The sequence below is a fragment of the Ranitomeya imitator genome, chromosome 3 (genome assembly GCF_032444005.1).
Source record: "Ranitomeya imitator isolate aRanImi1 chromosome 3, aRanImi1.pri, whole genome shotgun sequence".
NCBI classification, from domain to species: Eukaryota; Metazoa; Chordata; class Amphibia; order Anura; family Dendrobatidae; genus Ranitomeya; species Ranitomeya imitator.
In genome coordinates, this window is record NC_091284.1 from 680625732 (window position 1) to 680653523 (window position 27792).

The 27792-nt window shown below is 43.9% G+C and overlaps 1 protein-coding gene across 5 annotated transcripts in view; it reads right to left on the reverse strand.

Moving 5' to 3' along the window:
• Positions 1 to 27792, reverse strand: part of DGKA (diacylglycerol kinase alpha) — a 348225-nt gene that overhangs the window by 112617 nt on the left and 207816 nt on the right. Inside the window, exon 3 of one of the 5 annotated variants that reach the window (XM_069758425.1) lies at positions 22258 to 22320. The exons of the other annotated variants lie outside the window; for them this stretch is intronic. The gene's annotated coding sequence lies outside the window, so the exon portion shown is untranslated. The remainder of the gene's footprint in view (positions 1 to 22257; positions 22321 to 27792) is intronic. 5 annotated transcript variants of the gene reach the window in all.

Consider the following 27792-nt stretch of genomic DNA (forward strand, 5'->3'; position numbering starts at 1 on the left):
GTCCTGTGCTCCGCTCCCCCGTCCTCCTGTCCGCTTCCCCGTGCACCAATCACACCCCCTGTGCTGCAATCAAACCCCCCCGCACTCCGATCCCCCCCCCCGCACACAGCGACCCCCCCCCCGTGCTCCGATCCACCCCCCCCGCACAGCGATCCCTCACCCCGTGCTCCAATCCTTCCCCGTGCTCCAATCCTCCCTCCCGTGTTCCGATCCACCCCCCCCATGCTCCGATCCACCCCCCCCCGTGCTCCGACGCCCCCCCCGTGCCCTGATCTCCCCCCCTTATACTTACCTGGCCGCCCGAGGTCCGTCCGTCTTCTTTCCTGGGCGCCGCCATCTTCCAAAATGGCGGGCGCATGTGCAGTGCGCCCGCCGAATCTGCCGGCCGGCAGATTCGTTCCAGAGTGAATTTTGATCACTGAGATATATCCTATCTCAGTGATCAAAATAAAAAAAATAGTAAATGACCCCCCCCTTTGTCACCCCCATAGATAGGGACAATAAAAAAAATAAAGAATTTTTTTTTTTTTTCACTAAGGTTGGGGTAAGAACTAGGGTTAGGGTTAGGGGTAGGGTTAGGGGTAGGGTTAGGGTTAGGGGTAGGGTCAGGGGTAGGGGTAGGGGTAGGGTTAGGGCTAGGGTTAGGGTTAGGGGTAGGGTTAGGGTTAGGGTTTCGGTATGTGCACACGTATTCTGGTCCTATGCGGATTTTTCCGCAGATTTGAAAAATCCACAGTGCTAAACCGCTGCCGATTTATCGTGGATTTACCGCGGTTTTTCTGCGCATTTCACTGCGGTTTTACAACTGCGATTTTCTATTGGAGCAGTTCTAAAACCGCTGCGGAATCCGCAGAAAGAAGTGACATGCTGCGGAATGTAAACCGCTGCGTTTCCGTGCAGTTTTTCCGCAGCATGTGTACAGCGATTTTTGGTTCCCATAGGTTCACATTGAACTGTACACTCATGGGAAACTGCTGCGGATCCGCAGCGTTTTCCGCAGCGTGTGCACATACCTTTAGAATTAGGCTATGTGCACACGGTGCGGATTGGCCGCAGTGTTCCATCGGGTTTACAGTACCATGTAAACATATGGAAAACCAAATCCGCTGTGCCCATGGTGCAGAAAATACCGCGCGGGAACGCTGCGTTGTATTTTCCGCAGCATGCCAATTCTTTGTGCGGATTCCGCAGCGTTTTACACCTGTTCCTCAATAGGAATCCGCAGGTGAAATCCGCACAAAAAACACTGGAAATCCACGGTAAATCCACAGGTAAAACGCAGTGCCTTTTACCCGCGGATTTTTCAAAAATGATGCTGAAAAATCTCATACGAATCCGCAACGTTGGCACATAGCCTTAGAGTTGGGTTGGAATTAGGGTTGTGGTTAGGGTTAGGGGTGTGTTGGGGTTAGGGTTGTGGTTAGGGGTGTGTTGGGGTTAGGGTTGTGATTAGGGTTACGGCTACAGTTGGGATAAGGGTTAGGGGTGTGTTGGAGGTAGAATTGAGGGGTTTCCACTGTTTAGGCACTTCAGGGGGTCTCCAAACGCAACATGGCGCCACCATTGATTCCAGCCAATCTTGTATTCAAAAATTCAAATGGTGCTCCCTCACTTCCGAGCCCTGACGTGTGCCCAAACAGTGGTTTACCCCCACATATGGGGTACCAGCATACTCAGGACAAACTGCGCAACAATTACTGGGGTCCAATTTCTCCTGTTACCCTTGAGAAAATAAAAAATTGCTTGCTAAAACATCATTTTTGAGGAAAGAAAAATGATTTTTTATTTTCACGGCTCTGCGTTGTAAACGTCTGTGAAGCACTTGGGGGGTTCAAAGTGCTCACCACATATCTAGATAAGTTCCTTGGGGGGTCTAGTTTCCAAAATGGGGTCACTTGTGGGGGGTTTCTACTGTTTAGGCACACCAGGGGCTCTGCAAACGCAACGTGACGCCCGCAGACCATTCCATCAAAGTCTGCATTTCAAAAGTCACTACTTCCCTTCTGAGCCCCCACGTGTGCCCAAACAGTGGTTTACCCCCACACATGGGGCATCAGCGTACTCAGGAGAAACTGGACAACAACTTTTGTGGTCCAATTTCTCCTGTAACCCTTGGGAAAATAAAAAATTCTGGGCTAAAAAATTATTTTTGAGGAAAGAAAACGTATTTATTATTTTCACGGCTCTGCGTTATAAACTTCTGTAAAGCACTTGGGGGTTGAAAGTGCTCACCACACATCTAGATAAGTTCCTTTGGGGGTCTAGTTTCCAAAATGGGGTCACTTGTGGGGGGTTTCTACTGTTTAGGCACACCAGGGGCTCTGCAAACGCAATGTGACGCCCGCAGACCATTCCATCAAAGTCTGCATTTCAAAAGTCACTACTTCCCTTCTGAGCCCCCACGTGTGCCCAAACAGTGGTTTACCCCCACACATGGGGTATCAGCGTACTCAGGAGAAACTGGACAACAACTTTTGTGGTCCAATTTCTCCTGTAACCCTTGGGAAAATAAAAAATTCTGGGCTAAAAAATTATTTTTGAGGAAAGAAAACGTATTTATTATTTTCACTGCTCTGTGTTATGAACTTCTGTGAAGCACTTGGGGGTTCAAAGTGCTCACCTCACATCTAGATAAGTTCCTTTCGGGGTCTAGTTTCCAAAATGGGGTCACTTGTGGGGGGTTTCTACTGTTTAGCCACATCAGGGGCTCTGCAAACGCAACGTGACGCCCGCAGAGCATTCCATCAAAGTCTGCATTTCAAAACGTCACTACTTCACTTCCGAGCCCCAGCATGTGCCTAAACAGTGGTTTACCCCCACATATGGGGTATCAGCGTACTCAGGAGAAACTGGACAACAACTTTTGGGGTCAAATTTCTCCTGTTACCCTTGGGAAAATAAAAAATTGCGGGCTAAAATTCATTTTTGAGAAAATAATTTTTTTTTTTTATTTTCATGGCTCTGCGTTATAAACTTCTGTGAAGCACTTGAGGGTTCAAAGTGCTCACTACACATCTAGATTAGTTCCTTTGGGGGTCTAGTTTCCAAAATGGGGTAATTTGTGGGGGATCTCCAATGTTTAGGCACACAGGGGCTCTCCAAACGCGACATGGTGTCCGCTAATGATTGGAGATAATTTTCCATTTAAAAAGCCAAATGGCGTGCCTTCCCTTCTGAGCCCTGCCGTGCGCCCAAACAGTGGTTTACCCCCACATATGGGGTATCTGCATACTCAGGACAAACTGGACAACAACATTTGTGGTCCAATTTCTCCTATTACCATTGGCAAAATAGGAAATTCCAGGCTAAAAAATCATTTTTGAGAAAAGAAAAATTATTTTTTATTTTCATGGCTCTGCATTATAAACTTCTGTGAAGCACCTGGGGGTTTAAAGTGCTCAGTATGCATCTAGATAAGTTCCTTGGGGGGTCTAGTTTCCAAAATGGGGTCACTTGTGGGGGAGCTCCATTGCATAGGCACACAGGGGCTCTCCAAATGCGACATGGTGTCCGCTAACAATTGGAGCTAATTTTCCATTCAAAAAGTTAAAAGGCGCGCCTTCCCTTCCGAGCCCTGCCGTGTGCCCAAACAGTGGTTTACCCCCACATATGAGGTATCGGCGTACTCGGGAGAAATTGCTCAACAAATTTTAGGATCCATTTTATCCTATTGCCCATGTGAAAATGAAAAAATTGAGGCGAAAATAAATTTTTTGTGAAAAAAAAGTACTTTTTCATTTTTACGGATCAATTTGTGAAGCACCTGAGGGTTTAAAGTGCTCACTAGGCATCTAGATAAGTTCCTTGGGGGGTCCAGTTTCCAAAATGGGGTCACTTGTGGGGGAGCTCCAATGTTTAAGCACACAGGGTCTCTCCAAACGCGACATGGTGTCCGCTATCGATGGAGATAATTTTTCATTCAAAAAGTCAAATGGCGCTCCTTCCCTTCCGAGCCTTACCATGTGCCCAAACAGTGGTTTACCCCCACATGTGAAGTATCGGTGTACTCAGGAGAAATTGCCAAACAAATTTTAGGATCCATTTTATCCTGTTGTCCACGTGAAAATGAAAAAATTGAGGCTAAAAGAATTTTTTTGTGAAAAAAAAGTACTTTTTCATTTTTACGGATCAATTTGTGAAGCACCTGGGGGTTTAAAGGGCTCACTATGCATCTAGATAAGTTCCTTGGGGCGTCTAGTTTCCAAAATGGGGTCACTTGTGGGGGAGCTCCAATTTTTAGGCACACGGGGGCTCTCCAAATGTGACATGGTGTCCGCTAAAGAGTGCAGCCAATTTTTCATTCAAAAAGTCAAATGGCGCTCCTTCCCTTCCAAGCCCTGCCGTGCGCCCAAACAGTGGTTTACCCCCACATATGAGGTATCAGCGTACTCAGGACAAATTGGACAACAACGTACGTGGTTCAGTTTCTCCTTTTACCATTGGGAAAATAAAAAAATTGTTGCTGAAAAATCATTTTTGTGACTAAAAAGTTAAATGTTCATTTTTTCCTTCCATGTTGCTTCTGCTGCTGTGAAGCACCTGAAGGGTTAATAAACTTCTTGAATGTGGTTTTGTGCACCTTGAGGGGTGCAGTTTTTAGAATGGTGTCACTTTTGGGTATTTTCAGCCATATAGACCCCTCAAACTGACTTCAAATGTGAGGTGGTCCCTAAAAAAAATGGTTTTGTAAATTTCGTTGTAAAAATGAGAAATCGCTGGTCAAATTTTAACCCTTATAACTTCCTAGCAAAAAAAAATTTTGTTTCCAAAATTGTGCTGATGTAAAGTAGACATGTGGGAAATGTTATTTATTAACTATTTTGTGTCACATAACTCTCTGGTTTAACAGAATAAAAATTCAAAATGTGAAAATTGCGAAATTTTCAAAATTTTCGCCAAATTTCCGTTTTTATCACAAATAAACACAGAATTTATTGACCTAAATTTACCACTAACATGAAGCCCAATATGTCACGAAAAAACAATCTCAGAACCGCTAGGATCCATTGAAGCGTTCCTGAGTTATTACCTCATGAAGGGACACTGGTCAGAATTGCAAAAAACGGCAAGGTCTTTAAGGTCAAAATAGGCTGGGTCATGAAGGGGTTAACAGGAAAACCACATAACAGGAGAGCCACATGACTGAGGACACACCTGAATGGTAATAAGGAATTTAGATCATGCATGCAACATAGGGTAGGAGTAGGACAGGATACCCTGACAGAAGAGCCTCATATTGAGTGAAGCCTTTCGGATACTTAAACTTGACACCAAATACCCTGCAGGTATGAATTTCAGAAATGATTTGTTTTTTATTTGTTTTATTTTCCTAGGTGCACCAATAAATATCTAATATATGTGATTTTTTCCTCTGTATAGCATGTGAAGTACAGGAATTTTTCTTCTATTTTCTTTACTTATTTCATGAGTTACTAGTTACTGTTCAAGTATTATTTAATTTTTTTATATATTTTATATTATCTATATACATAATTGTCTCAGGGGTACTTCCGTCTGTCTGTCTGTCCTTCTGTCACGGTTATTCGTTCGCTGATTGGTCTCGGCAGCTGCCTGTCATGGCTGCCGCAACCAATCAACGACGGGCACAGTCCGATTAGTCTCTCCCCTACACTCACTGCCGACGCCCGCTCCGTAATCCCCACCGCTCACACAGGGTTAATGGCAGCGGTAACGGCCCGCGGTGTAACGCGCTCCGTTACCGCTGCTATTAACCCTGTGTGTCCCCAACTATTTACTATTGATGCTGCCTATGCAGCATCAATAGTAAAAATAGGTCATGTTAAAAATAATAAAAACAAAAACAAAACACCTGCTATACTCACCCTCCGCCGCCTTTCTCGCCCCTCTCCACGCTCCCGGGACCGCTCCATTGCAAGCGGCAGCTTCCGGTCCTGTCCCAGAGCTGGTGTGCGGCAAGGACCTGCTGTGACGTCACGGTCATGTGACCGCGACGTCATCATAGGTCCTGCTCACACCAGCCCTGGGACTGCAAGCTGCCGCTTGCAATGGAGCGATCCCAGGAACGTAGCGAGGAGCGGCAAAGGCGGCGAATGGTAAGTATAGCAGGACTTCAACAGGCTATAGGTGAGTATATGTTTTTTTTTTTTAAGTCTCTATACTACGTGGCTCTGTGCTGGGCAATATACTACGTGACTGGGCAAAATACTACGTGACTGGGCAATATACTATGTGGCTGGGCAATATACTACGTGACTGGGAAATATACTACGTGGCTGGGCAATATACTACGTGGCTGGGCAATATACTATGTGGCTGGGCAATATACTATGTGGCTGGGCAATATACTACGTGGCTGGGCAGTATACTACGTGACTGGGCAATATACTACGTGGCTGGGCAATATACTACGTGGCTGGGCAATATACTACGTGGCTGGGCAATATACTACATGGCTGGGCAATATACTACGTGGCTGGGCAATATACTACGTGGCTAGGCAATATACTACGTGGCTGGGCAATATACTACGTGGCTGGGCAATATACTACGTGGCTGGGCAATATACTGCGTGACTGGGCAATATACTACGTGGCTGGGCAATATACTACGTGGCTAGGCAATATACTACGTGGCTGGGCAATATACTACGTGGACATGCATATTCTAGAATACTCGATGCGTTAGAATCGGGCCACCATCTAGTTAATAAATAATTACCCAGGAATAAGTAATTGTATATATTGATATACAGCGGGTGAAATATGTATTGACCAAGTCATGAATTTTTTAGGTATATTTCTAAATGTACTATTGACATGAAATTCTCACCAGATGTCGGTAACAACCCATCCAATCCATTCAGGGAAAGAAATCAAACAATAGATATCTGTAAGTTAAGATACAGTTAGGGCCAGAAATATTTGGACAATGACACAATTTTCGCGAGTTGGGCTCTGCATGCCACCACATTGGATTTGAAATGAAACCTCTACAACAGAATTCAAGTGCAGATTGTAACGTTTAATTTGAAGGGTTGAACAAAAATATCTGATAGAAAATGTAGGAATTGTACACATTGCTTTACAAACACTCCACATTTTAGGAGGTCAAAAGTAATTGGACAAATAAACATAACCCAAACAAAATATTTTTATTTTCAATATTTTGTTGCAAATCCTTTGGAGGCAATCACTGCCTTAAGTCTGGAACCCATGGACATCACCAAACGCTGGGTTTCCTCCTTCTTAATGCTTTGCCAGGCCTTTACAGCCGCAGCCTTCAGGTCTTGCTTGTTTGTGGGTCTTTCCGTCTTAAGTCTGGATTTGAGCAAGTGAAATGCATGCTCAATTGGGTTTAGATCTGGAGATTGACTTGGCCATTGCAGAATGTTCCACTTTTTGGCACTCATGAACTCCTGGGTAGCTTTGTATGTATGCTTGGGGTCATTGTCCATCTGTACTATGAAGCGCCGTCCAATCAACTTTGCAGCATTTGGCTGAATCTGGGCTGAAAGTATATCCCGGTACACTTCACAATTCATCCGGCTACTCTTGTCTGCTCTTATGTCATTAATAAACACAAGTGACCCAGTGCCATTGAAAGCCATGCATGCCCATGCCATCACGTTGCCTCCACCATGTTCTACAGAGGATGTGGTGTGCCTTGGATCATGTGCCGTTCCCTTTCTTCTCCAAACTTTTTTCTTCCCATCATTCTGGTACAGGTTGATCTTTGTCTCATCTTTCCATAGAATACTTTTCCAGAACTGAGCTGGCATCTTGAGGTGTTTTTCTGCAAATTTAACTCTGGCCTGTCTATTTTTGGTATTGATGAATGGTTTGCATCTAGATGTGAACCCTTTGTATTTACTGTCATGGAGTCTTCTCTTTACTGTTGACTTAGAGACAGATACACCTACTTCACTGAGAGTGTTCTGGACTTCAGTTGATGTTGTGAACGGGTTCTTCTTCACCAAATTAAGTATGCGGCGATCATCCACCACTGTTGTCATCCGTGGACGCCCAGGCCTTTTTGAGTTCCCAAGCTCACCAGTCAATTCCATTTTTTCTCAGAATGTACCCAACTGTTGATTTTGCTACTCCAAGCATGTCTGCTATCTCTCTGATGGATTTTTTTTTTTTTCAGCCTCAGGATGTTCTGCTTCACCTCAATTGAGAGTTCCTTTGACCGCATGTTGTCTGCTCACAGCAACAGCTTCCAAATGCAAAACCACACACCTGGAATTCACCCCTGACCTTTTAACTACTTCATTGATTACAGGTTAACGAGGGAGACGCCTTCAGAGTTAATTGCAGCCCTTAGAGTCCATTGTCCAATTACTTTTGGTCCCTTGAAAAAGAAGACGCTATGCATTACAGAGCTATGATTCCTAAACCCTTTCTCCGATTTGGATGTGGAAACTATCATATTGCAGCTGGGAGTGTGCACTTTCAGCCCATATTATATATATAATTGTATTTCTGAACATGTTTTTGTAAACAGCTAAAATAACAAAACTTGTGTCACTGTCCAAATATTTCTGGCCCCAACTGTATGTGTAATAATGATAAATGGATGAGAAAGAACTAGGGAGACAAAGGAGCGCAATAGGGTGTTAGGGTGGAACGCACCGAGTATAAATATATGTAATAAAAGGTGCGTTCGCAACCCTGGGTCCATCGTGCAGGAGAGGAACCTGCAGCTAGCAAATGGCGGCGCTATATGGCGGTATTAGCGAACTCTGTTACTTCACAGAATCGCTAGGATAGGGAAACGCTGTGCCCTGTTAACCTCACAGAGGAACACAGCTACCAAACAGAGCAAAACTGTGGTCATGCAGTCAGCATAGCACACAAACAACTCCTCACCGGAGGTGCCGGTATTCTAGGGGCTTATTTCAGCCAAGACCTGAATCCAAACACACAAAACTCCTCACCGGAGGTGCTGGTATTCTAGGGGCTTATTTCAGCCAACCCTGACCTCATGCAAACATGACCACACAGTAGCAAGGCTCAAAACATAGGTTGATACTAGCGCATGGCCATGCGGCCATGCAAAACTTTTATAGCTGTAACAGACAAGGACCTTCCTGGTGGTCCAATAGAAGCTTCTACAGGACCTGAGCATGTGACCCGAGACCTCCAATGGGAGGTAGTCCCGTGGGCATACTCAGTATGGGAAAAGCGGGACTTAGTCCCAGAAAGACTTGCTCGCTGCTGAACATTGCTAGCTACAATGACAGAGCCTGGAAGGGCAGTAGTAACCAGTCATCCAGTATCAGCCTGAGCCAGAAGCTGGGACCGACGTCTCTGCTGAGCAGGCTCCACTGCGGCTGGAGGAGAATGGGAGACCGCAGCAGACATGGTTCGAGATTCCCCCTGTGCAGCGGCGGGAACTCAACACCTAACATAGGGTCTTATCAAATGATAATGGAAGGGTAGGAAATGTGAGAACACTCACCTGGTGTGGTTGCAAATGAGCAACATTAGATCGACACGTATTACAGCTGCTGCAGGACATCAGTCACGTACGTACCAATGGAAAATGAAGAACAGGAAGGAGGTGTCATTCAATGCGCTGCTGAAGGAAGCTCAAGGTCAAGATGAAATCAATAGTATTTTAATATAAAAGGTTTACAGGTCAATGCATTTCCAGGTCTCACATGCCCTCTTCATCAGGTCCTGATGAAGAGGTCATGTGAGACCTTGAAACATGTTGACATGTAAACCTTTACAATAAAATATTGATTTAATCTTACCATCGAGTTTCCTTCAGCTGCGTATTGAATGATACCTCCTTCCTGTTCTTCATTAATAATGATAAATGACCATGCTAAAATGTATTGAACAGGCATACTGAAATTTATATAATACAAAAGCCTTTGTTGGTGATGACAGCTTCAGGATGCCTCTTGTATGGAGAAACTAGTCGCATGCATTGCTCCAAAATGATGTTTTTGCCCATTCTTCTACACAAACACTCTTCATATCCTGAAGGTTTCACGTGCTCCTTTTATGAATTCTGAGCTTTAGTATCTTCCATAAATTTACTATTGGATTCATTTCAGGTGATTGGCTGGGCTATTCTAGCTGCTTCATTTTCTTTCTCTGAAACTAATTGAGAGTTTTCGTGGCTTTGTGTTTGGGATCACTGCCAGCATGAAATGTCCACTCCCATCTCATCTTCATCATCCTGGTAGATGGCAGCACATTTTTTTTATCAAGAATGTCTTGGTACATTTGCCCATCCTTCTTTCACTTTTAATGTCTTGAAAAAGTATTCATATCCAATGAACTTTTCCACATTTTTTCATGTTACACCCAAACTTAAATGGATTTTATAGGGATTGTATGTGATATACCTAAACAAAGTAGCAAGCATTTTTCAAGTGCAAAGGAAATTATACACATTTTTCTAAATGTAAATCTGAATATTGCCACTGTTATGATGCGGTGGTTTAGGAGCAACATGGAATGAGCTCTGAAGGAAGTGGTAACTGTACTGACCACAGTCCCTAAGCTCAACACAACACTAGAAATAGCCGTGGAATGCTCCTAACTCTGCCTAGGCATCTCGTCACAGCCTAAGAGCTAAAAACCCCTAAAGATAGAAGCAGGAAAACTATCTTGCCTCAGAGAAAATCCCCAAAGGATAGATTAGCCCCCCACAAATAATGACTGTGAGTGGAGAGGGAAAAGACATACACAGAATGAAACCAGGATGAGCACAGGAGGCCAGTCTAGCTTGATAGGACAGGATGGAATACTGTGCGGTCAGTATTAAACACTACAAAAATCCACGCAGAGTTTACAAAAAATCTCCACACCTGACTAAAGGTGTGGAGGGTAAATCTGCTTCCCAGAGCTTCCAGCAAGACAGAATTAATTCATACTGATAAGCTGGACAAACATAGAAAGCACTGAACGAATAAGTCCACAATCTGTGAACAGAACAGAGCAAGCAAGAACTTAGCTTTGCTGAACTGGTCAGGAAAACAGGGAAATCCAAAGAGATGTGAATCCAACCAGAAACCATTTACAAGTGGCACTGGTTGAAGGAACAGCCAGGCCTAAATAGCCGAGCAGAAGAGAAGATAAGTGAAGGCAGCTGATGACAGCTAACTCCAAGGAGCAGCCATACCACTTGAAACCACAAGAGGGAGCCCAAGAGCAGAACTCACAAAAGTGCCACTTACAACCACCGGAGGGAGCCCAAGAGCGGAATTCACAACAGTACCCCCCCTTGAGGAGGGGTCACCGAAACCTCACCAGAGCCCCCAGGCCGATCAGGACGAGCCAAATGAAAAGCACAAACCAAATCGGTGGCATGGACATCGGAGGCAACAACCCAAGAATTATCCTCCCGACCATAACCTTCCACTTGACAAGATACTGAAGCCTCCGCCTCGAAAAACGAGAATCCAAAATCTTCTCAACCTCATATTCCAACTCTCCCTCAACCAACACCGGGGCAGGAGGGTCAACCGAGGGAACAACGGGCACCACATATCTCCGCAACAAAGATCTATGGAAAACATTATGAATGGCAAAAGAGGCTGGAAGAGCCAAACGAAACGACACCAGATTAATAATTTCAGAAATTTTATAAGGACCAATAAACCGAGGCTTAAACTTAGGGGACGAAACCCTCATAGGAACATGACGAGAAGACAACCAAACCAAATCCCCCACACGAAGCCGGGGACCAACACACCGATGGCGGTTAGCAAAACGTTGAGCCCTCTCCTGAGACAACGTCAAATTGTCCACCACATGAGTCCAAATCTGCTGCAGCCTGTCCACCACAGAATCAACACCAGGACAATCAGAAGGCTCAACCTGCCCAGAAGAAAAACGAGGATGAAAACCAAAATTACAAAAGAAAGGAGAAACCAAAGTAGCCGAACTAGCCCGATTATTAAGGGCAAACTCGGCCAACGGCAAGAAAGACACCCAATCATCCTCATCAGCAGACACAAAGCATCTCAAATAGGTCTCCAAGGTCTGATTAGTTCGCTCAGTTTGGCCATTAGTCTGAGGATGAAACGCCGAAGAAAAAGACAAATCAATGCCCATCCTAGCACAAAAGGCCCGCCAAAATCTAGAGACAAACTGAGAACCTCTGTCAGACACAATATTCTCTGGAATGCCATGCAAACGAACCACATGCTGAAAAAACAATGGAACCAGATCTGAGGAGGAAGGCAACTTAGGCAAAGGTACCAGATGGACCATTTTAGAGAACCGGTCACAAACAACCCAGATAACAGACATCTTCTGGGAAACAGGAAGATCCGAAATAAAATCCAGGGAAATATGCGTCCAGGGCCTCTCAGGGACCGGCAAAGGCAAAAGCAACCCACTAGCGCGGGAACAGCAAGGCTTGGCTCGGGAGCAAGTCCCACAGGATTGCACAAAAGCACGGACATCGCGCGACAAGGACGGCCACCAAAAGGACCTAGCAAACAAATCTCTGGTACCAAAAATCCCAGGATGACCAGCCAACACTGAACAGTGAACCTCAGAAATCACCTTACTTGTCCATCTATCAGGAACAAACAGCTTCCCCACAGGACAGCGGTCAGGCCTATCAGCCTGAAATTCCTGAAGCACCCGCCGCAAATCAGGAGAGATGGCAGAAAGAATCACCCCTTACATAAGAATGCCAACCGGCTCAAGGACTCCAGGAGAATCAGGCGAAAAACTCCTAGAAAGGGCATCAGCCTTAACATTCTTAGATCCCAGAAGATACGAGACCACAAAATCAAAACGGGAGAAAAACAGGGACCATCGAGCCTGTCTAGGATTAAGCCGCTTGGCCGACTCGAGGTAAATCAGTTAGTAGGTCTCTAATGACCTACTAACAGCTAAATCTAATGGTCACTACTCCATGCTAATTCTCTTGGATCTCTCTGCAGCATTCGATACTGTGGATCATCAGCTCCTCCTCACTATGCTCCGCTCCATCGGCCTCAAGGACACCGTTCTCTCCTGGTTCTCCTCCTATCTCTCTGACCGATCCTTCACTGTATGTTTTGCTGGTTCCTCCTCCTCTCACCTTCCCCTTACTGTTGGGGTTCCTCAAGGATCAGTCCTAGGCCCCCTACTCTTCTCGCTGTATACTGCCCCTATTGGACAAACAATAAGTAGATTTGGTTTCCAGTACCATCTCTATGCTGACGACACCCAATTATACACTTCTTCTCCTGACATCTCGCCTGCCTTACTAGAAAACACCAGTGATTGTCTTACCGCTGTCTCTAACATCATGTCCTCCCTCTATCTGAAACTAAACCTGTCAAAAACAGAACTTTTCGTGTTCTCTCCCTCTACTAACCTACCTTTGCCTGACATTGCCATCTCCGTGTGCGGTTCCACCATTACTCCAAAGCAACATGCCCGCTGCCTTGGGGTCATCCTTGATTCTGATCTTTCATTCACCCCCCACATCCGATCACTGGCTCGCTCTTCTTACCTGCATCTCAATAACATTTCTAGAATTCGCCCTTTTCTTACTTTCGACTCTGCAAAAACTCTTACTGTTTCACTTATTCATTCTCGTCTGGACTATTGTAACTCTCTACTAATCGGCCTCCCTCTTACCAAACTTTCCCCACTCCAATATGTCCTGAATGCTGCTGCCAGGATCATATTCCTCACCAACCGTTACACCGATGCCTCTACCTTGTGCCAGTCATTACACTGGCTACCCATCCACTCCAGAATCCAGTACAAAACTACTACCCTCATCCACAAAGCACTCCATGGCTCAGCACCACCCTACATCTCCTCTCTGGTCTCAGTCTACCACCCTACCCGTGCCCTCCGCTCCGCTGATTACCTCAGGTTAGCATCCTCAATAATCAGAACCTCCCACTCCCGTCTCCAAGACTTTACACGTGCTGCGCCGATTCTTTGGAATGCACTACCTAGGTTAATACGATTAATCCCCAATCCCCACAGTTTTAAGCGTACCCTAAAAACTCATTTGTTCAGACTGGCCTACCGCCTCAATGCATTAACCTAACGATCCCTGTGTGGCCTATTTAAAAAAAAAATATATATCAGGTTCCTCGCATTATGTTCTCATTCACTTTATGCAGTTAATAGCCCTCTGTGTCTGTACTGCTACATACTTAGGCAGTTAACTGGTTCATGCAGCTTTACATGAACACCCGAGCCTTACACTATGGCTGGTCCGAATAACTATAGCAATTGTTACCATCCACCTCTCGTGTCTCCCCTTTTCCTCATAGTTTGTAAGCTTGCGAGCAGGGCCCTCATTCCTCCTGGTATCTGTTTTGAACTGTATTTCTGTTATGCTGTAATGTCTATTGTCTGTACAAGTCCCCTCTATAATTTGTAAAGCGCTGCGGAATATGTTGGCGCTATATAAATAAAAATTATTATTATTATTATTATTATTATTATTAAATGATATTCTTATGATTTAATTATTATTATATATTATATTATTATGATATAAATTATTCTTATGATCAGTCAGGACCACAACGCGGTGCTTAACTCCCTCAAGCCAATGTCGCCACTCCTCAAACGTCCACTTCATAGCCAACAACTCCCAATTGCCGACATCATAATTGCGTTCCGCAGGCGAAAACTTTCTGGAAAAAAAAGCACACGGTTTCATCAAAGAACCATCAGACTCCCTCTGAGACAAAACGGCCCCTGCCCCAATCTCAGAAGCGTCAACCTCAACCTGAAGAGGAAGAGAAACATCCGGCTGACGCAACACAGGGGCAGAAGTAAATCGGCGTTTAAGCTCCTGAAAGGCCTCAACAGCCGCAGAGGACCAATTCGTCACATCCGCGCCTTTCTTCGTCAAATCAGTAAGGGGCTTAACTACACTGGAAAAGTTGGCAATGAAACGGCGATAGAAATTAGCAAAGCCCAAAAATTTTTGAAGGCCCTTCACAGATGTGGGTTGAATCCAGTCATGAATAGCTTGGACCTTAACAGGATCCATTTCTATAGACGAGGGAGAAAAAATAAAACCCAAAAAAAGAGACCTTCTGAACTCCAAATAGGCACTTAGACCCCTTCACAAACAAAGCATTATCACGAAGGATATGGAACACCATCCTGACCTGCTTCACATGAGACTCCCAATCATCGGAAAAAATCAAAATATCATCCAAATATACGACCATGAATTTATCAAGATAATTGCGGAAAATATCATGCATGAAAGACTGGAACACAGATGGAGCATTAGAGAGCCCAAATGGCATCACAAGGTATTCAAAATGGCCTTCGGGCGTATTAAATGCAGTTTTCCATTCGTCACCCTGTTTAATACGAACAAGATTATATGCCCCTCGGAGGTCAATCTTAGTAAACCAACTAGCCCCCTTAATCTGAGCAAACAAATCAGTAAGCAAAGGCAAGGGGTATTGGAATTTGACCGTGATCTTATTAAGAAGACGATAATCAATGCAGGGTCTCAAGGAGCCATCCTTCTTAGCAACAAAAAAGAAACCCGCTCCCAATGGTGACGAAGAGGGCCGAATATGCCCCTTCTCCAAAGACTCCTTAACATAACTCTGCATGGCGGCATGCTCTGGTACAGACAGATTGAAAAGTCGGCCCTTAGAGAACTTGCAACCAGGAATCAAGTTAATAGCACAATCACAGTCCAGTGCGGTGGAAGGGAACTGGACTTGGGCTCATCAAATACATCCTGGAAATCCGACAAAAACTCAGGGACCTCAGAAGAGGGGGAAGAGGAAATTGACATCAAAGGAACGTCACTATGTACCCCTTGACAACCCCAACTAGTCACAGACATAGTTTTTCAATCCAGCACCGTATTATGTTCCTGTAACCATGGAAAACCCAGTACAACAACATCATGCAGGTTATGCAACACCAGAAAACGGCAATCTTCCTGATGTGCTGGAGCCATGTACATAGTCATCTGCGTCCAGTACTGAGGTTTATCCTTGGCCAAGGGTGTAGCATTAATACCCCTCAAAGGAATTGGGCTCTGCAAAGGCTGCAAGGAAAAACCACAGCGCCTGGCGAATTCTAAGTCCATTAAGTTCAGGGCAGCGCCTGAATCCACAAATGCCATGACAGAAAAGGACGACAATGAGCAAATCAGGGTCACAGATAAGAGAAATTTAGGCTGTATAGTACTAATGGTAACAGACCTAGCGACTTTCTTAGTACGCTTAGGGCAATCAGAGATAACATGAGCAGAATCACCACAGTAAAAACACAGCCTATTCTGACGTCTGAATTCCTGCCGTTCTGTTCTAGTCAAAATCCTATCACATTGCATAGGTTCAGGACTTTGCTCAAAGGACACTGCCATATGGTGCACAGCTTTGCGCTCGCGCAGACGCCGATCAATCTGAATGGCTAGAGACATAGATTCGCTCAAACCGGCAGGCGTAGGAAAGCCCACCATAACATCTTTAAGGGCTTCAGAAAGACTTTTTCTGAAAATAGCAGCCAGAGCCTCCTCATTCCATTTAGTGAGCACCGACCATTTTCTAAATTTCTGGCAGTATAACTCTGTCGCTTCCTGACCTTGACACAAGGCCAACAGGGTTTTTTTCTGCATGATCCACAGAATTAGGTTCGTCATACAATAATCCGAGCGCTTGAAAAAATGCGTCTACATTCATTAATGCCGGATCCCCTGTTCCAAGAGAAAAAGCCCAGTCTTGAGGGTTACCACGCAGCAAGGATATGATTTTTACTTGTTGAATGGGATCACCAGAAGAACGGGGTTTCAAAGCAAAAAACAATTTGCAGTTATTTTTAAAGTTCAAAAACTTGGATCTGTCCCCAAAAAACAAATCAGGAGTAGGAATTCTAGGCTCTAAAGCTGGAGTCTGGACAACATAATCTTGGATATTCTGTACTCTTGCAGCAAGTTGATCCACACGAGAAAACAAACCCCTGAACATCCATGCCAGAGCATATATCCTGAACCACCCAGATATCAAGAGGAAAAAAGAGACAAACCAGAGCACAGAAAAAAAATGGTTCAGAACTTTCTTTTCCTTCTTTTGAGCTGCATTTAATTCATTTTTGGCCACTTGTACTGTTATGATGCGGTGGTTTAGGAGCAACATGGAATGAGCTCTGAAAGAAGTGGTAACTGTACTGACCGCAGTCCCTAAGCTCAACACAACACTAGAAATAGCCATGGAATGCTCCTAACTCTGCCTAGGCATCTCGTCACAGCCTAAGAGCTAACTACCCCTAAAGATAGAAGCAGGAAAACTATCTTGCCTCAGAGAAAATCCCCAAAGGATAGATTAGCCCCCCACAAATAATGACTGTGAGTGGAGAGGGAAAAGACATACACAGAATGAAACCAGGATGAGCACAGGAGGCCAGTCTAGCTTGATAGGACAGGATGGAATACTGTGCGGTCAGTATAAAACACTACAAAAATCCACGCAGAGTTTACAAAAAATCTCCACACCTGACTAAAGGTGTGGAGAGTAAATCTGCTTCCCAGAGCTTCCAGCAAGACAGAATTAATTCATACTGATAAGCTGGACAAACATAGAAAGCACTGAACGAATAAGTCCACAATCTGTGAACAGAACAGAGCAAGCAAGAACTTAGCTTTGCTGAACTGGTCAGGAAAACAGGGAAATCCAAAGAGATGTGAATCCAACCAGAAACCATTTACAAGTGGCACTGGCTGAAGGAACAGCCAGGCCTAAATAGCCAAGCAGAAGAGAAAATAAGTGAAGGCAGCTGATGACAGTTAACTCCAAGGAGCAGCCATACCACTTGAAACCACAAGAGGGAGCCCAAGAGCAGAACTCACAACAGTGCCACTTACAACCACCGGAGGGAGCCCAAGAGCGGAATTCACAACATGCCACGTACACTGGCATAGAGCCCCTTGTAGTCTGATACCCCTAAATAAAATCCTGAATGAACAATTGCCTCCAGATGTCACACAATTAGTAAACTGAGCCCACATGTGTGTAATTTATTCTCAGTATACCTATAGCTATTCTGTGAAGGCCTCAGAGGTTTGATTGAGAGCCTTATGGATCAAACAGCATTATTAAAACCAAGGAACACACCAGTCAGGTCAAGGATAAAGTTGTGGAGAAGAGTAAAGCAGGGTTAGACTATAAAAAATAGACCAAGCTCTGAACATCTCACAGAGGACTGTTCAATCCATCTTCCAAAAATTGAAGGAGTATAGCCCAACTAAAAACCTACCAAGACATGAACATCCACCTAAACAGATATCCCAAGCAAGGAGAGCACTAATTAGAGAGGCAGCCATAAGGCCCATGGTCACCCTGGAGGAGCTGCAGAGATACACAATTATTAGTTGTACTCCACAAATCTGACCTTTATGGAGAAGTGGCAAGAAGAAAGCCATTTTTAAAAGTAAGTGATAAGAAGACCCATTTCCAGTTTGTAAAGCCATGTAGGAGACACAGTTAGCATGTGGAAGAAGGTGCTCTGGTCAGATGAACCAAAGTAGAACTTTTGGGGCTTAAAGCAAAACGCTACGTAGGGCAGAAAACTAGCACTGCACTTTACCTTGAAAACACTATTCTCAGTTTCAAACATGGATGGAGATAAATACAGGGCAGTACTGGAGGAGAATCTGTTAGAGGCAGCAAAAGACATGAGACTGGGGAGTAGGTTCACCTTCCTGCAGGACAACAACCCTAGATCTACTGCCATAGCTACAATGGATGATTTAGATCAATGCTGATTCATGTGTATGATTGACCCAGTCACAATCCAGACCCTAATCTCCTTGAGAATCTGTGGCAAGACCTGAAAACTGATGCACACAGACACCTTCTTCCATTCTCGCTGTGTTAGAGCTAATTTGCAAAGAAGAATGGGCGAAAATTTCAGCCTGTAAGGGTATGTGCACACGTCAGGATTTCTTGCAGAAATTTTCCTGACAAAAACCGGACATTTCTGCCAGAAATCCGCATGCGTTTTTACTGCGATTTTACCACGTTTTTTACGCGTTTATGACACGTTTTTGGTGCATTTTTTGTGCGTTTTTTCCCAAATGCATAGAATTGCGGTAAAAACGCAGAAAATCTGCAAAAATAATGAACATGCTCATTTTTTTACCGCGATGCGTTTTTTTCGCGAAAAAAAACGCATCCATGTGCACAAAACATGCAGAATGCATTCTAAATGATAGAATGCATAATGTATGCGTTTTTAATGAGTTTTTATATCATTATTATTATTATTATTTATTGTTATAGCGCCATTTATTCCATGGCGCTTTACATGTGAGGAGGGGTATACATAATAAAAACAAGTACAATAATCTTAAACAATACAAGTCATAACTGGTACAGGAGGAATGAGGACCCTGCCCGCGAAGGCTCACAATCTACAAGGGATGGGTGAGAATACAGTAGGTGAGGGTTTTTATAGCGTTTTAGCACGAAAAAACCTGAACGTGTGCACATAGCCTAAATGTGGAAAGCTTGTAGAGACATATCCCAAAAGACTTTCAGAGAAAAGGTGGTCCAACAAAGTATTGAGTCAAGGGGGATGAATACAAATGCATTGTCACAATTTTCAGATTTACATTTTTAAAATATTTAAAAAATCATGAACCATATCCCTTACATTTCAAAAATACTTGCTTCAAGGCACTGTACATGAAGTTTGCCAGTGCTGTACGCTGAAAAATATGCAGTGCCTTTTGGCCTCCAAACATGGTGTCATCCAAAGAGTTCAGTTTTGGTCTCATTTGAGTATCCAGTATTTCACATGCTTTTCTAAATGTTGCTGAGCAAACTGTAAATGCACTTGAACATGCTTTTTTCTTCAGCAATGGAGTCTTATATGGTGAGTATGCATACAGACCATGGAGGTTAAGCACATTATTTTCACTTTGAAACAATTGTTGTACCAGCTGATTTCTAGTCTTTCTGTATCTCTCCACAGGTGGTCCTTGGCTCTTGGACAACTGTTTTGGTAATTCTTATTTACTCCTGTATCTGAAATGTTGAGGGGAGCAAATGGTCGTGGCCAGTTTCTATTGAAATATGATGTTTCAATTTCTGGATTATGGCCCCAACAGTGCTCACTGGAACCTTCAGTAGTTTAGAAATTCTTCTGTAACCAATGCAATCAGTAAGTTTTGCAACAATAAGGTTGTGAAGATCTTGGGACAGTTCACTGGTTTTACCTATCATGAGATCTTTCTTGTTTGGCACCTTGGTAATGAGAGTCCTTTTATAGGCCATCAGCTGAAACAGCTGATATTTTTTTCACTAAGTGGCAGGATTGTTTTCTAATTACTGATAGATTTCAGTGGTGTCATATCTTTCCATGTCTTTTTACACCTCTCTTTCTTCATGTGTTCAATACGTTTTCACTATGTAATTTCTCAGTATTACACATAACTTAATTTATGGATATCTTTGGATTTCTCTGTGTAGATTAGATTGGTTGTTACCAATATCTGGTGAGAATAGCACCTTTAGAAATATATTTACTTAGAAAATTTATGACATGTTTAATATTTATTTCATCCACTGAATTTATAACACACACTCCTCAATGTTAGAATTGCAACACCAAGAAGTAAAAATTGTGGAATTATGGCAATTACAGGATCGAAAGACATGATAATGATATGCAGATAATGAAAATATGGAGACAAAATTGTCAAAACATCTCAAATTATTCAGTATCTGGTATGAGTGCCACATGCAGAAACAGACGCCCTTAAACACCTTGGTTGCTATCAGTGAGACTATTAATGGTTGTCTGAGGAATTCATGTAGTTTTCATTGTTACAATTGGTTTTGTATACTACCAGTCATTCAAAGTACGACTTTGAATTACTGATACCTTATAAGACCCTTGCTCTGGAAATATTTGAGAGGCTGAGTGATACGGCAATGAGGCAGGACATTGTTAAGCATCTGGCTGCCATGGCAAACCAACGGCACCCCGCGATCTCGCTGCAGGGGTACCAATGAGTTGGTGGAGGGAAAGCTTTCCCACTGTCCTCAGTCAGTATTGACAGCGACATGTAAAGAATTTAAGCAACCAGGATCACACATAGCTGTGATCCAGGTTGTTGCAGTGTGATTATAAAACAGCCGTCTCGTTCTGTGGATGGCACGAGAACAGCTCCTGTGCGCCCTCTATCCTCGTGCCATGCTTATACGGCGTTGTACATTGAACAGCCTGCAATGACCCCACTGCCTCCTCAATGGCACCAGAGCTGCTGCAACCCCCCAACCTACTGTCTCCTTCCCATCATCCTGTAGAAAGTAAGCCCCTAAGAGCAGGGTCCTCTTCCCTCTGTACCAGTTTATCGCTGTTAGTTTGCTTACTGTCAATTAGATCTGTATTTTGGATGTAACTCACAGTGTTATATAAATAAATAATAATAATAATAGCACTCCTCCATGCACGCCAGGGAGCTCAAAGGTGTGTGTTAAAGAAAGGAAAAAGAAAGAAAAAACAACACCTTGTGAATAAACTGACAGATGGGTCTAACATATTGGGGTGTGCCTCTGCATAGTCTGCTGTTGACCATTCAGGACTGCTGGCGTAAAACTGTGCAGGGGACACATCACTGCAACAAGATAAAGGGTAACACCCAGTTGTCCATTTATTGTAAAATTTCTAGAAGAATAACAAAAGTTTCAACACAATAAAGAATTATGAGATAAGATGCCCCAAAAATGTTCAAGTGGAATTAAAATTGTTACTAAAAACAGACAGTTCTGGACAGCTTGCAGGTTCTCTTTCAAAAGTATCCTATTGATTTAAAGGGACACTGTCACCTGAATTTGGAGGGAACAATTTTCAGCCGTGGAGGCGTGGTTTTGTGGTGTTTGATTCACCCTTTCCTTACCCGCTGGCTGCATGCTGGCTGCAATATTGGATTGAAGTTCATTCTCTGTCCTCCATAGTACACGCCTGCGCAAGGCAAGATTGCCTTGTGCAGGCATGTACTACGGAGGACAGAGAATGAACTTCAATCCAATATTGCAGCCAGCGGGTAAGGAAAGGGTGAATCAAACACCCAAAAACCCCGCCTCCACGGCTGAAGATTGTTCCCTCCAAATTCAGGTGACAGTGTCCCTTTAATTCCCACAAAAAGGGCATTGTCAACGTTTGACAGCATGATTATTAACTAACAAATCAAATAATTTGTATGTATATATACAGCCGTATCGCAGTCTTCATGTACAATATAAGGAGAATATTAATATTTTAGAGATAGTGCTTTTGGGCAACTTAGAAACAATATACGTACAATTAAAAGCAAGGTTATGTAATGCCAAGATCATCAAGTGGTTTGTACAGGTGGGAGAGGGAGCTGTAAAACAACGGAAATCTATGTTATGGAAAGATACGCAATGGAAAAGTGTCCCTAAGCAGAAATATCACTCTAAGCAAATGCAGCGGTGGAGTCTGTAGTTGAGAAATGTATTGACTTCCAGATATACTGAACAGATTGCTGGTAGCAAAGCAGTAATTCATTTCGCTTTTGTAGAGTTGTAAATCACTCGTCTATTCTGTTTCATAACTTATATTTGTAAGCAATATAAATGCTCACAGTAATATCTGCGTAATTACTTTCCACATTTAGACACTTCACGGGAGTGTCAGCACTCAGCACTAAAAGAAATATACAGAGGCAATAAAAGAAATAGAAAATCTAAAGATGAAATAGAATGTTTATTTATTATGGCAGTCTGATTAATAGCGACAATTAGCTTATAGTATAAAGCAAATCCAAGCACCTACTACTGTGATACCTATTTTCATTTCTGTAGAAATCTGTTGCTCGTCTTCGAACCTTCATACATATTAGAATAAAGTTGGCCCAACCCACTATATTTGGCAGGACTGGACTACCATCCATTATTCTTGGGTGCCTCCTATCGCCCCCCAGATGGATGGGCAGTATAAATTCTAATGCCCAATCTTTTTGATCCCCAATCAATATGAGTATTGTGTTGTGATACGATAAAAACAGTTTCCCAAAGACTCTGCAGATCTGTTAGGAATACCTGTTGTGGACGCAATCATCCTCCTCCAGTTTCCACATTTCCCCTGCCGGTCTGTCCATGCTGAGGGCAACGCTCTCGCGCACTTGGATGATACAACTACACATGGTGGTTTCTAGTGTGTGGAGGTACTAAATGATGTGGGAATATGGGACGCCATGCTTCCCACTTGTTTTGGGCCCAGGAGACATGAGATGATGTGTCTCTCGGATGCCAGGCAACGAAGGACGTTGCCTTGTCTGGTGTAAGCCAATGGTGGGAATGTGTGCACCCTGCTGTTTAAGTGAGCAGTGAGTGGCTCCCTGGACATGACTGGGAGGAATACATCACCTGATTTATTATCTTTAGCATTGGGCTGGCTATTTTTAAGCCTTCCTTATTGACTCAAGTGCTGTTTATTAAGTTTTCTTGTGTAGTTGTATGGTGAGTGCTTTCTGGTGAAAGTCCAGGTTTCTTCTCAGCAGTTGCTTGTGGTCTTTTCAGATTCTTCTTCCTTAGATATTGCCTCTGGGTGACCTTTTGGTTTTCATTTTGGTTTAATTTTGTTAACTTGGGATTTACTCTGATATCCTGACTATAGCATCGTCCGCATCACCAGTCGTCAGCTACCCTGCGACAGCAGTCTGGGAAGGGCACTGGAAAGCCCCTTCCTTATTGGGAGTGGATGAAGAATACCCATTCCTTTAGGACTTATCTAGCAGTGGTGGCTTACGCTAAGTGCATCTGTCACTGCGCATTTGCTGGTCCGGTGTGAATTGCTACCAAGTAGATTAACAGGATCCAAGCAATATCCATTGAGCAGCTTAGACTAAGCCAGTAATGTGAAACAAAAAAAAATGTATGTGTGACCTAAAATTTAATTGGGATAACAATGTCCCATATCAACCCAATTAAGTTTCCAATGCATAGCAAGACAGGCTTGTTGAAAGTATTACCTAGAACCCATGGATAAGAGAAACTGCAGGTCCGTTTGTGTGAGCAATGAGGAAATGTGGATGCATCCGAATAGTCACATGTACAGCGGCCTTTCCCCTGCCTACCTCCTACCTCCAGACTCTGAATGACAGGGCCCTCATGTTTCACGAACATTACATAGCTTCCGACTTATCACATTACATAAAACCACAAGGATGCGTTCACACAGTGTTTCCACTGGACTTTCTACAATTGAAATGCTGCAGAGAGACATACAGTGAAATATATATTTAAGACTGCATTCACACATCCGTGTGTCACTGCCTCAGGCATATATGAAGCTATCCAGCTCACATCAGGAGATCCGTAAACAATTTGTGAATCTCAGTCCAAAAACACAATGATGTGTGAATCTGGCTTAGGCCCCTTTCACACATCAGTTTTTTGCCATCAGTCACAATCCATTGGCTCGACGGATCCGTCGCAGATTGTGAAAAACTGATGCAACGGATTTGTTTTTTTCGACGGATCCGACTAGGGGATCTGGCTAATTGGATCAAAATAAATCGGAGCATGCTCAGTTAAAAAAAAACAGAATCCGATAGGCTTCCAATCGAGCAAACGATGGATTGCGACTGATAGCAAAAAAACAATGTGTGAAAGGGGCCTTAAGCAGCATATTTCACGCTTTGCATTGCAGAGGGCAAAATAAGCCCTGATATTGACTGCAATAATAGCCCATGGACTAAAAAGCAGTGTTCATTTTTGGCATTGGTATAAATACTGATACTGTAAGGGGGAGGTTGGGATGAAGAAGACATTATGGCAACAATGGAGTTGTTAGGATGTCATGTGAAGTTTTATATATTTATATGATAAAAAGTAATGTTATATTTTATCCCTATGGCTGGTGTTGTTTGTTCGGTTCTCCTACAGCCTATGCCTAAGGCCGTCCCTGGGAATACGGGAGGTCTGTCCACTAAGGGAACCATACAGTAGTTAGGGATACATTTTGCAGTACACTAGGGATTAGATAGTTAACTGCGTTGTGATTAGCCCACAGTTTGGGAGCGGTTACATGAAGTTTCATAGAAAATGTTTCTGGGTTACAGTATTTTTTTTATATATATATAGACATTACCTATTTTGTGGATTTCTTGTTGTTTTTAGTTGTTTTTTTTTCATTTTGTATTATTTTTCGATGTGTTATGATGTAATAGGATAAATTTCCTTCTACCCTATGCAGCTGTCTGCTGTGTTCATGAGCTCCTGACTATTTCCTTGACTGGACCACCTGGAGCAGAATGTGGTGAGACTATTTAGAAGGTACTATTATTCCCTCACACTTACCATCATTAAGACCTAGAGTCGAAATGTGTTGGTCATAAACGCTGTACTGTGTGTATTTTGCTGTTATTTGCGGTTTTATTTTGGTGAATAATTTTTTTCTAATGTCATGTTTTTATATGGCTGAATAAAAGCTATATTTTAGTACAAAAAGTTTCTCCCACTGGATCTCGCTGGACTACACCTGCTTCGATTGTTTTGCTCTGGCTGCTCAGCCCTGTCTGTGCTTGATCTGGATGATGGAATACCAACATTACGGGTGAGCCGACGACTTTTTTTCCATTTTTTCTTGAATCACAGGGGACAATGACAAGCACGAGACAGACAAGGTAAATACACAAAACTTAGCTCCAGACTCCGCTGCCAAGCTTCACACCACAAAGGATACGGAAACAGGACCCCGAAATCTACAGAAGAAGTAGATTCAGCGCTGACACCAGAAAGCTGCAACTCCACAGCTGGTCTACTTAGAAAACTCTATCACCAATGGTCAGCTGATGTGTCAGGTGACTATATAAAGGATGGTGGGAGTGGTCACCACCCACATCAGCTGACCAGCAATGCAGCAGCTGCCAGCAAGGAAACAGACATTAAGCATTGCAGGCCTGAAAGGATAAAAGCTAAATTTAAATAATAGAGGAATCAGAGCTGCCATGAATCCAAACCTGAATTGTGACAGTACCCCCCTTTCAACGAGGGGCCTCTGGACCCTCAACCCCGGACCTTGCCAGAAATGATATACAGTGAGGACGCCTCAACCCACTAGGATTCATCTCTGCAGTCACCTGATCCTCAGGTTTATGGCAAACCCAGCCCAATGGCGACGGAAATAATATAGGTGATGGAAATAACGTAGGCTCCGGAGGCGCCACAAATCTCCAGAGCGACGACTTTTGGAATACGTTCTGTGCTTGCATTACTGGGGGTAACTCCAACTGGAAGGTCCTAGGGCTGAGAACGGCCAACACCCGATATGGCCCGATCACCCTAGATCTCCAGGTCCCATATGCGTACTTCCACTTGACGTTTTTAGTGGACACCCACACGTACTCATTCACACACAGGTCTGGACCTGAATGTTTATTTCCACGCGTACTTTTGCCAACAGCTGGTACTCTCCTTGAGGAACTGACAACAGAAACATCCCCCACGTGTCACTAAACTCATTTGCTCACTGAATTTAGAGGGAACCACCACCCTCCCCTGATCCCGCCTCCTGAGAGGACCCCGAGACTCAGAGTATACTTGTGTCGAGGGTAGAATCCAGCCCCTATTCCCCAGTAGCGCCTTAGCTACCTCCACCGGAGAAGAAAGGATAGATTCAAGAAGGACGGCAGAGACTGTAGCACGCAGGCAGCAGTCCTTACAAGACTGGTCCCAACTCACTACTTCCCCGGACCGCCAATCTATGACCGGATAGTGTCTCTTCAGCCAGGGAAGGCCTAAGACGATGGGAGTTGGCTTACCCTCCAAAATGGAGCACGACAGGGACTCTTCATTAAGAGTCATTATATGCAGGTTAATATTATCTATGACTTGGGTCACACTACCCTGGCTGAGAGGAACAGGATCAATTTTCCGAACGGTAATGGGTCTCACAAGCGTCCTACCGATCAGACCGTGGATCTGAACACAGCAAGAATCCACCAGATTGACTCCAGCTCCACTATCCACAAGAACCGGTACCGACTCAGTCTCCCCACCAACCACCATTTCAGCTGTAATTGTAAACTGAGACGTAAAGAAGGAGGAAATATACACACCCTTGTCGCCTCCCTCCACATGACCAGGGGAACGCGGCTTTTGTGATGGAGTACAAACTTTGGCGCGAGCTGGGCAGACATTGATGAAATGATCAGTCATACCGCAGAAAAAACATGCCCCTGTCCAACGGCGAACCACAGGCAACCTAGTTTTAGAGGAGGCTCCTCCCAACTGCATGGGTTCATCCATCTTCACTAGTGTGTACTCCTCCCTAGAAAGAACAACAGGGGGTAGATTTGGTGTATCTCTCTCCCTGAGGTGTCTATCCACCCGGATAGCAAGGGCCATGGCAGCCTCCAATGACCCAGGAGTAGCATACTGAAACAGAGTATCCTGAAGTCTGGCTGACAGACCCTGACAAAAATGGCTCCTAAGAGCAGGGTCATTACACTGAGTGTCAGTTGCCCATCTCCGAAACTCTGAGCAATACTACTCAGCCAGCTGGCCCCCTTGCTTTATCTTATGGAGTCGGGACTCAGCCAGGGAGACACGATCAGGATCCCCATTCACCAGTGCCAATTCTGCAAAAAAAAATTGTCCACCGAACGCAAAGATGGTGAATCAGTCGGAAGGGAGAAGGCCCAGGATTGGGGATTACCCTTGAGAAGGGGGACTATAATCCCCACATGCTGGTTCTCGCTCCCTGAGGAACAACGGCGAAGCCTGAATTATAACTTACAGTCTTCCTTGAAGACCAAAAGACCTCCAGAGAACCTGTCAGGGAGAGATATTATGGGTTCCGGTTGAGCCTG